The following is a 13,463-nucleotide window of genomic DNA, read 5'->3' as shown; positions in this document are numbered from 1 at the left end:
ATGCGTCTAAGGCGGATGGTAATAGGAGGCGGGGGGACAAGATGTTTACCTAGGTTCTGGCCCTCTTGATGGAGGTAATACCCTACTTCCTGCTTGATTGTTCTTGATGATATGAGTATTACAAGAGTTGATCTACCATGAGATCGTAGAGGCTAACCCTAGAAGCTAGCCTATGGTATGATTGCCTGTTGTCCTACAGACTAAATGCTCCGGTTTATATAGACACCGGAGGGGGATAGGGTTACACAAGGTCGGTTACAAGGGAGGAGATATACATATCCGTATTGCCTAGCTTGCCTTCCACGCCAAGGAGAGTCCCATCAGGACACGGGACGGAGTCTTCAATCTTGTATCTTCATAGTCCAACAGTCCGGCCAACAATCTAGGACTCCCTCAGCTGCACCTTCCACTGCTCTGGTTCGTTCCCTTCCGAGGCCTCGCCGTCGTTCTCCGCCTTGGTTCGCTCGCTGTGCCCGCCGCCATCTAGCATTGTCAACATTGTCAACAACCGTGAGGAATCAGGAGATGACTATACATGCAGAGGCTGACAGTACGGACCCACCAGGGTCATTGCATTACGCAAGCAGGTGCCTCGTTATTACTCCTACAAGCCAAAAAAAACTTCCTCCTAATTGTTTGACCACTACAGTAGGTCCCACGCCATTGTCAATGTAGTCAATAAACGAGAAAATTACACAACGAGCGGATAACACCAGGGACGTAGCAGCTCGCCCAGTTGTTCTTTGAGTTTTAGAGACGGAGCTCAACTGCGCACTATGCGGGGGCTGTGGCCCGTCTAGCACACGCTTACGCTTTTATTTAAGCACATGACGAGCCCAGTTGATATCTTTTTTCTTTCTGAAAATGGCTAGCCCAGTTCTTTTTTTGGAGAATACCCAACCGAGGCCTACTTGCTTTTCTCAGCCCTGCTGGGCCACAAACCTTTCAAGACGAGGAGGGATATGTAAGTAGTAAGAAATGGGCTTACCTAGAAAATGGTCTATAAGTTGTAAGAAATGGGCTATAAATTTTTAAACCAAAGCCAACCGACAATTACATTAAAATATCATTTTTATGGATTTCTCCACTCTTATAAAAAGCAGAGTTGGTGATGATGGTGTGCCTTCCATCCTGCAATATAGGCCATCCGGTCCATATCTAACGGATAGGAAGGAAACTATGACAACTTACCTGCACTCCTCTCCACATTTGCAGATAAGGTCTTCCCTCGTTCATCCTTTTCTCCCACAAGATAAACTACAAATACAAATGCATCTTGATGTTCCGTGCAACGCACGAGCATCTTGCTAGTAAATATTTTAAATTTCATTCATTTTTTGGCGGAGACTTTTTTTGGATTTTATTTTGATATTTTTTTTAAATTATTTTTAACGTGACTAGAAATTTCGTGATTAAAAGAGTTCGGACCCCACCAAAATATGAAAATTTTTGTTGAATCTTTTAGCAGTGCCTAGTTTATATGGTCTGTAATGCTAATAAAAAGAATATGGGCTCCAAAATATCCTTAAGAATTAGCAAACATGCTGTAAATTATTGAAAATAATGGCTAATGGGCTGTATGATGTTTTCCATAGATTTGGAGGCTGACTTCGGGGCCTACTAGGTTCATGATGACGCTGTCCTAAAAAACATTTGACGCGTACGCAAGGCTTTGTCAACTTAGTCAACACAGAGCAGTGACTGTTGGATGTCCATCCAACGGCCACCGTGCTTCTTCAATCTCTGATCTTCCTGCTCCAGCCGCCCAAACCAGCATCAGCAGGACTGCCTGCTCCCTCCTCCCTTGGCCGGTTGTGCTACTGCCAGGCCATCCCTCTACCCACCTACACATCCCATTATTTTTCGATGATGTCAGCCTCACCTCGCAGCTGACCAGTCAGCGCTCGTACTCCCCTCAGCATGGGCATCCATTATCGCGTCTTCCCTGGCTCCATGTCGTTCCCTTCCTAGGCCTCATCATCGTCCACCGCCCTGGTGCTCTCGTTGCGGCATGGTCAACATGGTCAACGAACGACATCCATCGGAAGTGGAGGTACGTGGAGAGGCTGACAGCTAGGTCCACAGCTGCACACAAGGAAATACCTCCTTATTACGCGCAAAATAAATATTCCTCCACCTGACAGCTGGGACCCACCGGAAGGGCCTCTGTATTTCGCAAAAAAGTGTTCCCCCGCTGATAGCTCGGACCCGCAACTATATCTTCGCACGCAAGGAAGTGCCTCCCTATTACGCGCAAAAAATGAATACTCCCCCTGCTAGCTGGGACCCACCATAGTGTGAGGCTGACTTGTGGGCCTACTAAGTTAACGGGGACGGATGGGCTTTGTCAACTTAGTCAATATGAACCATTCTAGCTCCAGTGACCGTACAATGTCCATCCAATGACCGTAGTGCTTCTTCAACCTCTGGTCTTCTTGCTCCAGCCGCCCAAACCAGCGCCGGTCGTGACGCATGCTCCTGCCTCCCGTGGTCGACTGTGTTGCCGTGAAGGCCTCACCGCCCCTACTATTCCCACCGCTGGCTAGGCCCTGCGGCGACGGCAGTCTCACACCGCAGCCGAACCAGTGAACCTTCGTACTCCTCTCCACGTTGGCATCCACTGCCGCGTCTTCCCCGGCTCTGCGTCGTCCCCTTCCTAGGCCTCGCCGTCGTCCATCGCCCTGGTGCTCTCGACGCAGCGTGGTCAACATGGTTAAGGAACGACTTCCATCGGAAGAGTACTGTACGTGGAGAGGCTGACAGCTGGGTCCATGCCCGCAGCAAGGAAGTGCCTCCTTATTACGTGGAAAATAATGATTCCTCCACCTGACAGCAGGGACCCACCGGATGGGCCACCGTATTTCACAAAAAACATTCCCCCTAACTATTGGGACCCACCAGCTACATCTTCGCACGCAAGGAAGTGCGTCCATATTACGGGCAAAAAATGATTCACCCCCCTGACTGCTGGGACCCACCAGCTACATCTTCGCACGCAAGGAAGTGTCTGACGGTCGGGACCCACGTGGTCGAAGCATACGTAGCGTTGTCATTCTGGTCGCGAATGTGTACGTACATAGGATCGATCTGTCTACAGGCTGCAACGATGAACCGTGGTCGTGTAAGGACGGGCACGTGTCGTAGTAGAGGCGCGCACATAGCATGTACAGTTACGTAGAACCAGGATGCAAGAAAGTAAATACGACCACGTACATACATACGGGTGGGGTCTCGAATGCCTACTCGCGCATACGTACGGCCAGAGCTCGTGTACATGGCTAGGTCAAAACGGAGAAACTGCGTCGACGTCATGTTCATCGGGAGCCAACCGGCTTGGACGGAACAACCGATCGAAACGAGGCCTGGCGTACCACAGAACAGAGGAAACGGCCTTGTGTTCGACCGGCCACGGTCGAAACGGGATCCTGTTCATCGGGAGGGGTCTGGCGTACCGCAAAACAGAGGAAACACACTTATCTTGGACCTCCTATGGTCGAAATGGGGTCCTCTTGATCGGGAGGGGTGTGGCGTACTGCAAAACGGAGGAAACGGACTTGTGTTGGAGCGCCAGGGCTGAACCGGGGGTCCTATTCATCGGGAGGGGTGTGGCGTACCGCAAAACGGGACTCCACGGGATACTGTTCATCTCTACTGTCGACGTCCTCCAGCCTCCATGGGCTACTATTCATCCACCATCGACCTCCTCCAGCCTCCACCTGCGGCTGTTCATCCACGGGCTCTTGTTCATCCAGCCTTCACCGCTCCTCCAGCGGCTACTGTTCAACCAGCCCTCTCCACGGGGTCCTGTTCAACCACCCCTCCACAGGCTACTGTTCATCTAGCCCTCCACCGGCTACTGTTCAGCCAACCCTCCACGTGGTCGTCCTATTCATCCAGCCCTCCATGGGGTCCTATTCATCCACCCCAACTGGCTCGATCGGGGTCCTGTTCATCTAGCGGCAACAACCTCTACTACCAGGGGTCCTTTTCATCCACCCCCACCGGGAACTGTTCATCCAACCCCCCAACAATGCTCACTATTCATCAAGAGGCAGCAGGATCGGTCGACTTCAGTTAGCAGCGGTAGCGAAGGAATCGCTCGATCGGGTTCAGTTAACAGCCATCGATCTATCGCTCGGGTTCAGTAACGCGTAGCCAGCAGTGTAATGGCTCGGGTTCAGTAGGCGAACGCCTCGCTCGGGTTTAGTTAGAGCCCAATGCCTCGCACCCACGTGTGTACGTGTACGAGAGGAACGCGCATCGCTCGGCCCCCGACCACCCACCATAACCGGGAACTCCCCGATATTTTCCTCGCCCTCGCTTCTACCACGATTTTTTCTGTCATGGACGGCCCAAAGAATGTCATGCAGCTGCGTCTCCGGCCCGCCCAGGACAAAAAGCCCATTTTTTGTCATGATTTTTCGTCATAGAAGTAGGAGCCCACCACATCTATGATGATACTGGGTTTTGTCACAATTACCGTCATAGAAGTGTCATAAGCATGACAGAAAAAAATTCGTTCGAGACAAAATGTCACGGATGTGTCTTTTTTATAGTGGGTGGAGACACAATGAAGGTTAAAGTATTTCATCCAGACTACAATGAGCATCGAGAAGTCGTAATGAAGATAGTGAAGGATGGACGGGCAGCCATCACAAGCGGTTGGCCTAGAGTCGTGCACGCATTACACATGGAGGAGGGCACAATATTGCATTCCGCTTCACCTTCTCCAGCAACCAGGATGTCTTTCGCCTCTCTCTTTATAGTCTTCAGTACAACTATGGTTCATCATTCTTTACTTGGTGCTTCTGTAGTTCTTCAGTATCTGTACCCGTGCATTGGTGGTTGAACCTATATTTGTAATAAACATGGTTGGATATGAAATAAGTGATTGCCTACTTTCAAATTCAAAACATGTGATTTTTAAATTAGGGATTAATTAGGGATTACACTACACACAGTTTGCGAAAGCGAAACATCTGCAATAGACGTGGAGATTAGAAACGTTTCTAGGATCCACTACATGTGTGATCAATCTCCACTTCACACGACATCCTCTTGAAAACTGTTTGCGTTAGGCCACCTTGCACAAACGTTTACCACATAAAAACTGTGTGTGATGGATAGCCTTTGCCACACAGTTTCTTCTATGCACTGTGTGTGATGCATTCAATAACGCAAACGATAAAATTGTTAATATCGTGTGCAATGGCAACGCTATCACACAAACGATTTAATGGGGAAAATTCTGTGTGATGTACCTATGAACGGAAATGTTTTCCTTGGAGCGACTTTGTGGGATGTACATACGAAAGGAAACATTTAGCAGGGACTGACTGTGTGGGATGTACTTGCGACCATAAACAATTTCACCTGTATAACTGTATTTTTTAGCTCTACTGTACGTATTTCCATATTTGAGCGCTCACCGGTCGCACATGAACTCATTTTGCCGAGCATGTGTGCTAGGAGGGCATATCCCTGACAGTTTCTGGGTCGTGTGGGAAGGACCCCCCTATTGCTATCACTCACTAGGCGATGGTTCCAAATGTCGTCGCGGAAAGGGGTTAAAAACCGTTTGTATAGCACCTACGCGTACCAGCGCTGGACTGGGTCCGGATCCCCTTCTACGGTGGTGTCTAGGCTCTATTTATAGTGGCCTTGGTCCTCTCCCAAAAATGAAGGCGGGAAGGGATCCCACAACGGCCAAATTCGTAGGGAGACAACTAATACATATTATCCTGACGAAAGGTGGCCTTCGCGTGCAAAGCTTCAGGTCGTGACGCCATGGTAGGCTCGGTGATGACCTCCGTCCTCCCGTCCCGGCGGTCTTGGTCTTGTAGCATAGAAATGGAAACCTTTGGTTGATTCCTAGGGACTCCATGCCTGCGCTTGCCTCCTTAGCACCAAAAAGGAAACCTGTTATACTGCCCCCGCTGGCGCCCGTCTGGCCTTGCTCGTCATGGCTTGCGTCATCCGAGCCTCATGAGGTGAGGGCTTGCATAGAAATCTCTGCTCCTCAGGAGCCAGCCCGAGGAGGCCGCTCCTTCTGGAGGTCTTGGCGCCGTCCCCTTGCAAAGGTCTTGTGCTGCTGGTGCTGGAGATGGGCCATCGGTGGAGCTACGCAATGGGCTGCAGGTAGGAATATCTGGGTACCCCGGTTCCCAGAACACAGACAGTAGCCCCCGTGCCCAAGGCGCGTTCAGACTTTGCTTCGAGATGAAGCCAAAGGGCAAGGGTGGAGTGCCGCGGGCCCCAACCGCCTGCGGCCTCTGTCGACACGTGGCGCTTGATTGGACGTGGGTGTCTCCGCTTCCCCATGCTGCCTCGGCAACCGTTCATTACAAGGATCCGGGTCTATTGCAACAAAATCGTTTGTTGCAATACATGCTGTTTCGTGGCGATAAGTACATATTGCCACGAAACGACATTCGTTGGCAGCCGTTGCGACTGGACACATGGTAATAGGTTATTACCATGAAAAAGCAATTGTGGCAATAAAGTGCGCTATTGCAACATCCATGCGGGATGTTGCCGCATGTTTTCCCGTGGCAACACTCACCTGATACCACAATTTGATTTGTAGAGATAGCTTTAATGCAACATGTAACAAATTGTGGAGACTAATATCTCGTAGCGATAGACATTTGTGGCAACAACCTATGCCAATGACGACTATTTCGTGGCGCATTACTCTTCCTTGGCAATAGTCAATTGTGGCAACAAACTATGGCAACAATCCTTGTTTTCGTGGCATTAGGCATGTTGCCACGACCCACTATACTTGTGGCAATAAACTATGGCAACAATCCTTATTTTTTGTGGCATTAGGCATGTTGCCACGACCCACTTTGCTTGTGGCATTAACTTATGGCAACAAATATTCCAATCGTCGTAACAGGAAATTGTAACATACTTGTTTTGATGGTGATAAATAGGTATCACAACAAGTGAGATCTTTGTAGCAAGAAATTATTGCAACAATTTAAACTTTCGTGGCAAAACTCTATTTCAACAAACTTACTTTGGTGGCGCCAAACTGTTATCGCATCGTGAAATTTTTTGTGGCGCCAAGCTATTACAACAATATAAAGTGCTCCGTTGCAACATCCTAGTGCAACAAAATAGATAGGCGTAGCAACTGAGATATGACGCAACACTATATTTTTAGTGGTGCTAGCATATGGCAACCAAAAGTGGGTTGTGGTAATAGTCTATTGCAATCGTAAAAAAATATAGGCTTTCGATTACAATATTCAAAACCATACGTATAATATGTAGATTCATAAAATTCATAATTCTCATAGAAAATATCCATCAAATGAAACTCGAATGTAATTTAGCCATCCTAATTAACTTCGAAGACTAAACTGCCCGTGATCTAGTGTCCAGTCCAGCTAGTTCTTTGGTTCCTCCAATCAAGAAATAAAAAAAGTTCTAGTTAATGAGTCGAACATAAGATACTCCATACAATTATTCCAGCCCCATTGGCTAATACTGTGTCAGGAAGCATGTAACTAAGGGATCATAACAACTACACAAGTGTAAATGTCTAAGGCATAACCACAAGTACATCTACTAAAAGCTTCTTTTTTGAGAAAAACATTGCTTTTAACTTAACGGTGCTAGGCTGAATCACCCAAAGCACAGGCAGCCACAAAGGCTGGTACATCGGCCTCCCATTCCAAATACTGGTTAGATTCTAACATCCTACCAAGACATGAGCAACAGAGTTTGCGAAGCAATGACATACATTAATTTCATAATAAGAAAACCATAATTTGAGCGGGTATTTGGTATCCTCAATAACAGCAGCATAGGCCGACGAGTCCACCTTATTGATATTAAGTGCTTCCATCAGGAGTTACGAGTCCGTTTAAAAAACGACCCTCACGACCCCCATATCAGCGCCAATAGATACTGCATGGGACATTGCAGTGGACTCATCAGCGAAGGCATCACGCGCATGCTCATGACATCCTGCTCGTGCATACAAAATGGTGCCATCGTCCGATCGTACATCTACTAAAAGCTTTTGTTATTGATTCAAGTTATGACTAGATGTATAGTTTCAGTTAAGTTCATGTCCCTAGCTAGCACATATTCATTTTATCTTTAAGTTGTGACTCGATGCAGCAACAACACATGGTAAAAGAAAAGAAGCAACTAGCTAATTATGAAGACCAATGACGTACAAAATGCAGGTGAATATGAAGAGAAAGCAAGGTTGTGACTTACCATTGCTTTAAACATTCGAGATTGCCTTCCTGCAGCTTGTATGAGCGCATTTGAAGAAATAGCAGTTGGCCTTGAACCTGGAGTCTTATTAGGACTAGATCTCTGTAAAAGAATATTTTGCAAGTTTGGATCACTATTTTCTTTGTCAACCCTCTTCGTAGACACCTGTAATAGAAGTGCACTTTTAGCAATGCAAGTAAGCAACATAAATCTTACAAGGTCGGAAGCATATGACTGTAATCACCTGTTGGGTTCCCACCTGTTTTCTCAATTCTACAAACTTTGCCATCATGTCTTTTTCAAATTCCAGTCTTGATGTTCGCTCCTCTTGCAACAATCTTTCCCTTTCAGCATGCTCTTCTTTTAACCTCTCCTCAAGTTGTTCTCTCTCAGCACGCTCCAAGTTAATCCTCTCTTGTGTGTTAGCACGTTCAGCTTGTAGTTGATCTTCTAAGTCGTTGACCCGCTGGCTGAGCTGAGAGTTTCGCTCCTGGGTGGCTGCTGTAGCACGAGCTTGCTCTTCAATCTGGATACGGAACCTTTCAGAACCAGTTGAAGTTTTGGCCACGTATCCGTACCCACGAGGCTGCGATGACTTGCATTCCAGAGTGTCTTTGCAAGCGGTCTAGAAAATATTGTTTTTCTGCTCACTTGAAAGTGGACCTTCAGTTTCAGTTTCTTTGTTTTTAACCTCTTGAAGTGCTTTGTCCTAAAAATGAAAGGAACAATTATAGGTGCGGCATCAATATTGACACTATAAAAGATGAAACAAGAATAACACGGTCCAACGCATGAATAATTGCATCTGATGATGAAACATGCGAAATGCACATCATTGACTAACTATAGAATAACCAAAAGTCAGTGTACTCACGTAAACTTTCTAGGAATCTATGTTAGACCATGTTCCATCGTTTGTGTGGGTGAGTTCCCATAGAGCAATACAATCTGGCTCTTCTCCAGTTTCCAAGTTTCTCTGCAAGTAATATAACAATGAGATGCTTGAAACATGACACCATATTTAGCAGCGAGGCATACATATTTGGTTGGACTCATACCTTCTCAAAACTAACTTGCGAGTAAGATTTTGATCTGATTATGTGTTTTGTCTTCTGTTTCTTACGGTTATCGGCGTTCTTTTGGCTGCGGTCCTATCAATTCATTGAAACTAGATATAACCAATGAGACTAGCCATTTCATCTTAACACATAATAGACAAACCGTGATCTTAAAGATAACCTGAAATTTTGAATCAGTGCCAAAGTACTCAATCATCCATTCCCACTCTTCTGGTTGTAAATCTTCCGGCAGATTAGCCAATCTAGCTGCATCTGTTTTGTATGCCTTGTAAGTGGAGCTTAGAGTTGATCACCAGCCTCTACATCTCTCTTTTGCAATTTTGAGAACTTTTTCTTCTATTTCTGGTGTATCTTCCAAGTCCCATCTGTCCTGTAAAGCATAAAACAAATAAATATACATAAGCAATGCATTATCAATGGTAAAATAAGATAACACATGTCAAAAAGGTTGTACGCACTATCATATCTGCAACAATGAGTCGATGAATGGTAGGGTGAATGTCCGACCACGTCCTCACTCCAATGAGTGGTAACTTTCTTTTCATTATGACTACCATGTCACCCTTGAACGAACGATAGTTCATTCCTACTGTACCACCCAATTTTTTAGAGAATGTAATATTTAGCTTTGCAGATCCATTGGCAAAACGCTTCTTAGATGCTTTAAAACCCTTTAGAACACCTCGCCCTTTCTTCTTCTGTCCACCAGCTTCTACAGCCCAAATCATACAAGAAAAATTGTATTACCCGGTATTAGATTGTAAGAAATGATGACACAAATGTAAACGAAAACAAGTACCATCCTGCAGTAGCGCGTGGTTGCAGCGAGCATGGGATGGCCATTCAGCAAGGAAACACATGTCATTAGCAGACACTGGAGTGTCAGATTGTTCTGCAGTTCCTGTAAAAGATTTAGTAGTCTCGAAGGTCTAGCTATTTAACCCACACCAAGATTTTATGCATTATAGACAATGCTAAACAATTTACCAGATCTGGGTTGTCCATGTTGGTTTTTGTATGACGTTATACTTTCCATCCGTGTTAAGAGAACAGAGCCTTTCTTGACTGCACGCAAAAACAATCATGGGACTTAGCATTAACAAAGCATTGATGTTCTGCACCATTCAGATAGGTGATTATGAAGTAAGGATGTTGTGTACCAGGAGCGTCCTCCGTAAAATTCATCATTGTGCCCTTGTGTAGGTAAACCAGACATAAAATTTTGAGTCAATTTAAGAAGAAACACAATAAATTAAGCAGGCATAAAATCAAATCAGTTTAACTCATATTAAAATTTGAGGCAGCTCAAACTGAATGAAGCTCAAGGTCAAGCTGTAGAACATGACTCATGCTCAGCTTGTAACGATAGCAAAAAGTATAAATCTATGTTGATTATGTGATCGATTATAAGTACAGCGGGATATTTCACCCGAACTGCGAGTGTCGTGTTCCCCACAGGGACTAGACGACGGCGACTATGCTCGACTAAAGCTAGGTGACAGAATACAGATGATGATAGCAAGGAGATATAAATCTAAACTAACTAAGATTGTTCCGGCAAATCGACGACGAGGAAAATGAAAAGAAGCAAGGGAAGGTTCAGATTATACTCTCTGCCTTTTTAGTAGTTTCATTTTGCTTGAGAAAGTAAAATACTAACACAGGCAAGCATTAAGGATAAGGGGCAAGATTATAGTACATGGTTCACAAGCAGACATTTAAGATGATGTAGAGCAGCATTGAGTTCTATAACAATGGAACTCACTTGTACAGGAGATTCACAAATATGGAATACCACAGTTACTAGAATTAACCACAATCACGAATTTATATATATATATATATATATATATATATATATATATATATATATATATATATATGACTCACAATGTATGACAGTACAAGTCTAATTGAAAATGATCATCCCAACAACTCACAATTTCACATATATTGCAGAAACTAATACATAAAAAACACAAATTGGGTGTTCAGAACAGTACACAAGCTGATATACAGACACATAAAGAGCTAATACTGATTTGAATTTAGTTGATCTTGCATCCACTAATAACTATCAGCAACTACACACACACGCGCACATAGAAAGAGTGAGAGAAAGAGAAAGAAAGAGAGCAGCAGCAGTTTGGAAAAGAGCTTCAGCAGAGGATGTTTGAGAAGAAGAGCAGCAGTTTTGTGGATCTAAAGAGAAGCATCAGCAGGTGGAAGAAAAAGAGGTAGCAGGGAGCGTTGAGAGAAGAGAGGAGCAACAGTTTCGTGGGAGAAGAGCAGCAGCAAGAGGTGTAGGAGAGGAGGAACAACAGCGGCAGTGAGCAGATTGTACAGCAGCGAGGCAGAGTAAAGGTAGACTACAACGGCTAGATGGGATTAGATCAGGTAAGGAGAGTAGCGAGCAGTAGGGACACAACAAGAGGAGCAACGCCAGTTCAGTTAATTGATCTAATGCTCAAAAACCAATGTAGATAATAATTAAATTGGCAAGGGATGATCCACGGATGGGCTGCACCAAAACGCTTAGTAATTAGTAACAAAATACGACCCCCTTTGGCATCCACGAGGAAACAGAGCGAACCAGGAGAAGAGATGCCGAAGAGGCCTGCAGGCACCTCGGGCACGCTAGGGTCGGGTGAGGCAGCAACCAGCGCCTGGCCACCACGTCACGATGCCGGCGTGCACAGCCGAGACGGCTGCGGCCATGAACTGGGCAGGGAGGCCCCGTCAAGCCCCAGTTCTAGGCCGAGGGGAGCTCCATGGCGGCCAGCCTCCAGGCCAAGGTGAGGCACTGCGCCGACCCTCCAGGCCGCGAGCGCCTCCGCCGAGGCGGCCAAATCGAGGCGCGATGGGAAAATGCCACCGGCGGCCGCCATGTCCCCTGCCCGGACTTCTTTTCTACGGCCAAGCGGCGAGCGGAGGAGAGAAGGGGCAGCCCCTCTGAATGGATCGGGATCGAGAGAGCCGCGCATTGAGGAGGAGCTCGTGAGGGAGGGGGGGTTTGATCCCGGACGGAAGCGGGCGCAGAGGAGAAGGAGGAGGGGGAGATAGAGCAGGACTGGATTTTTCAGCGAGGGAGGAGATCGGGAGGATGACTAACCTGACGCCGTGCAGCTGCTGTGGTTCGCTCTGTTGACGCCGTCATGACGCCGGCAGAACAGATGAACCGAGACGAGAGCTCAGATCCAATCGCCCGTGAAGACGCCATGGTTTGGTATAGAATTATATATTCGAGGGTTATTAGGAAGGTATATAGCGGGAATCTAATTTTTTGGTGGGAACAAAGACGTTAATTTGGGACTTTTAGTGGGAGGTTAAAACATATTGGCGCAAACAGCTGTACATCTAAATTAGGTGGTGGAAAAGTGATTCTTTTTGTATTAAAAAGGTAATTATTTTTTAGGGAATTTTCTATATTGTAAATATATTTCGAGCTAGAGGGAATACTAAATTGTTTTTGTAGAAAGTCATATCGTGGTAAAAAAAACACCAAGTCCAAGAATTGTGAAGGGCGATCTGAGGCCCTCCCCTGTACCATTCTCGCCGTTGATATTTGTATAGTCATCGCCATTTGAGGAAGCCAATTAACGAACGAAAAAGAGTGCCGGTCACCGACACACAACCTCAACGACTACCAAGCACCTATAAGATGTACAAAAAGGGGATCCGTTTAGAGCCGACGAAGACCACCAGCACGGGGAGCGATAATCTTGGAAGATGTGCGACAGATATGCCGGACCGAGGACTTCAAGACGATGCCTCCAGGAAGGGCACGACCACAAACGTCGTCATCATCCGATCCAAAGATCAAGTTTTCACCTGGAGTAAGACGGAAGGAGTGAGGGGAACACGACGTCCACGGAGGCCTTCACCGTCAACCAGTGCACGGACTGGGTAGGTGATGTACCACGGTGCTTCAACCCCTCGCCGCAACCCCGGTCTGCCAACCACCCGCAGCCAATTAGGAAGGTATTGTATCATCATGGATTGTTAAAAAATTGTGCCTTGGTCAACTGTTGGTCAAAGCAGGAAAATTTTGGCTATTTCTGAACAACATGTCACAGAAATTTCATGCGACCCTCACTTTAAAACTATAGGTTATTCTCTTGTCTCAAAACATAAGTACTAATGGGA

At 46.1% G+C, this 13,463-nt stretch overlaps 1 long non-coding RNA gene across 8 annotated transcripts; it reads right to left on the bottom strand.

Moving 5' to 3' along the window:
* Window positions 1-285: 285 nt before the first annotated feature.
* LOC123052058 (uncharacterized) lies at window positions 286-12,424 on the bottom strand. Of its 8 annotated transcripts, none has more exons than XR_006424434.1 (11): window positions 10,478-12,424; window positions 10,305-10,382; window positions 10,117-10,218; window positions 9,776-10,029; window positions 9,478-9,687; window positions 9,297-9,389; window positions 9,113-9,214; window positions 8,498-8,947; window positions 8,239-8,403; window positions 7,754-7,920; window positions 286-483 (listed from the first exon to the last, which is right to left on the bottom strand). It is a non-coding gene; the product is annotated as an uncharacterized lncRNA (long non-coding RNA). The 8 variants fall into 8 exon arrangements; XR_006424456.1 differs by lacking the exon at window positions 286-483 and having other exon boundaries at window positions 7,330-7,920; window positions 10,117-10,209; window positions 10,478-10,511; window positions 11,911-12,423; XR_006424445.1 differs by lacking the exon at window positions 286-483 and having other exon boundaries at window positions 7,330-7,920; window positions 10,117-10,209; window positions 10,478-10,511; window positions 11,945-12,423.
* Between the last annotated feature and the right edge of the window lie 1,039 nt (window positions 12,425-13,463).

The sequence above is a fragment of the Triticum aestivum genome, chromosome 1A, assembly GCF_018294505.1.
Source record: "Triticum aestivum cultivar Chinese Spring chromosome 1A, IWGSC CS RefSeq v2.1, whole genome shotgun sequence".
Lineage (NCBI taxonomy): Eukaryota > Viridiplantae > Streptophyta > Magnoliopsida > Poales > Poaceae > Triticum > Triticum aestivum.
Note: the sequence above shows the minus strand (reverse complement) of the source record. Positions and strands in the feature narration are given on the sequence as shown.